This window comes from Tiliqua scincoides, chromosome 2 (genome assembly GCF_035046505.1).
Source record: "Tiliqua scincoides isolate rTilSci1 chromosome 2, rTilSci1.hap2, whole genome shotgun sequence".
In the NCBI taxonomy this organism is placed as follows: domain Eukaryota; kingdom Metazoa; phylum Chordata; class Lepidosauria; order Squamata; family Scincidae; genus Tiliqua; species Tiliqua scincoides.
The window spans coordinates 20,898,515-20,900,973 of NC_089822.1; the positions used below are offsets into that span (position 1 = coordinate 20,898,515).

The following is a 2,459-nucleotide window of genomic DNA, read 5'->3' on the forward strand; positions in this document are numbered from 1 at the left end:
ATTGTTAGGGTATTGATTTTCAAGGATGACTGTGTCCTTGGTTATAATTTTTGTTCATTTCTTTCTTTTTGTTTGCTTATTTATCCTTTAAAATATCCTTGACATTAATATCCAACCTTGTTTATGACACCTGGACTCCATATTCTTTTTTCTAATGTGGTCTATTTTCCTTTTTCAATCCATAAACTTTCCCTGTACTTAGGTTGGCAACCTTCATTCTCGAAAGATTATGGTATAAGCCTACAGCACCCGGTATTCCCAAGTGGTCTCCCATCCAAGTACTAACCAGGCCTGACCCTGCTTAGATTCTGAGATCAGACGAGATCAGGCATGTGCAGGGTCTTAGTATAAACCAGGGGTGCCCAAACCCTGACCCTGGGGCCACAAGCGGCCCTTGAGGCCTCTCAATGTGGCCCTCAGGGACACCCCAGTCTCCAATGAGCCTCTGGCCCTCCGGAGATTTGTTGGAGCCCGCACTGGCCCGATGCAACTGTTCTCAGTGTGAGAGTGACTGTTTGACCTCTCGTGTGAGCTGTGGGATGAGGGCTTCCTCCACTACTTGCTGTTTCACATCTGTGATGCAGTAGCAGCAGCAAAGGAAAGGCCAGCCTTGCTTTGTGCAAGGCCTTTTATAGGCCTTGAGCTATTGCAAGACCTTCATCCATTCATATAAGTTCATCTTTAATGTATTCATTTATGTATACTTATGTAAATGTATTCAAATTTGAAATGTAAATTAATTCTTTTTTCCCCCGGCCCCCGACACAGTGTCATAGAGACGATGTGGCCCTCCTGCCAAAAACTTTGGACACCCTGGTATAAACAAAGACAAAGTGACTCACAGAGACTATGGATCTAGACCAGGGGTCTCCATACTTTTTGACCAGAGGGCCACATCAGATATCTGGCGTGGTGTGGAGGGCCGTAAAAAAAATTTAAATATAAAATTTAAATAGATAAATTAGAGATGGAACTTAGATGAGTGAATAAATGAATGAATGGGCTCATTCATTCAATCTCTCTGGCCCTCAGAACACCCTCCAGACACAATCAGAGCACAGTTCTGGTCATGTTCAGTTGAGTGGGCCAGAGGCTTTCAGGGGACAAGAGGTTGGCTGCGGGCCGGAAAGAGGCTTGCTGTGGGCCGCATCTGGCCCCCGGGCTGGGGTTTGGAGACCCCTGATCTAGACTATAGATCTTGGTTGATTAGTTGGAATGCTTTTTTTGCTCAGCTGCCTCTCTCTCCCCTCACTTGACATGTATTAAGGCTTATGAGTCTATTAGCCCAATACTATGGGCCAGATATGCTAGTGGATCTCATGATTCACCAACTTATCTCATGATCCTCTTGCACAGAAGTAGCTCTGTAGAGCTATCACAAACACAAAGTCCATGGGGCCTTGCATGGGTCCTAGTAGCCTGCAAATCATCTGCTACACCAGGTAAGCTGGAGATGGAGGGATCATGGGTGGAATGTGACAGTTGGGGATTGGGCCAAGAATGGTTCAGAGGTTGGCTGGAGATGGGAAGGGGGGATTTTGATAGAACACCAGCCACCAAGTGCTTATGCTCCTGCCATGGACCTGATACGCCCCCTTGGGCCTACTGGATTTACACCAGCAAAATAGCTGATATGGACACAACTGGGCCTATTGGGGCCCAGGAACTAGCTGAGTAGGCAAGTAAAATATTTACTTACTCTTCCATTGCTGACTGGGGCCTAGCCAGCCTGTAGGATGCAGTGGCCGCTGCATGAGCAACCCTGCATGTGCAGGCTGGCCCAGGGTAAGATAGCTTCCCTCTTCTTGCACCTGCACCCAGCTCTCAATTACTGTTGCCCATCTTCAGAAAACTTCACCTGGGCTTCTGCAGCAAGATGATTTGTTCCATCTGGGCCCATTTTCCTACATGCAAGCAGGAACTTCCATATCTATAGAGACCCACTCTTACTTTCTACCAAGGCCTGACTTGTTCCCAGACTTAAGATATGTTGGGTGGCATTATGAAATGATTTGGCACCAAGATTTGGTAATGAGTTATGTTAAAGAAACTGTGGGTTATTCTATTCTATTGTAGACACTATTTATGTGTTATTTGACTTTTCAAAAACACAAACTACATTCAGACATCACACCATAATATAGTTTGGAAACCAGATTTTAAGCTGTTCTGTAAACCACAGTGAAAAGTAAATTTATGAAGATGAGTGTTGAGGACAAAGAAAATGAAAGCAGACAAGAAGCTCCAAACAATGGCTGTTGGTTGTTGTATATTTAGAAGACCAATATAGAGTGTAAAGAAAATCCCAAACAAGGTTGGCGCAAGAACACAGCCCTGCTTCACTCCGCTTCGGATGTCAAAAGGGTCTGATGTGGAGCCATCGAAGACAACAGTGCCCTTCATGTCCTTGTGGAAAGATCTGATGATGCTGAGGAGCCTGGGTGGACATCCGATCTTGG

The 2,459-nt window shown here is 45.3% G+C and overlaps 1 pseudogene; it reads right to left on the reverse strand.

Annotated features, from left to right (window-relative positions):
- Window positions 1-237: 237 nt before the first annotated feature.
- Window positions 238-353, reverse strand: LOC136642301 (5S ribosomal RNA; annotated as a pseudogene).
- Window positions 354-2,459: the final 2,106 nt, after the last annotated feature.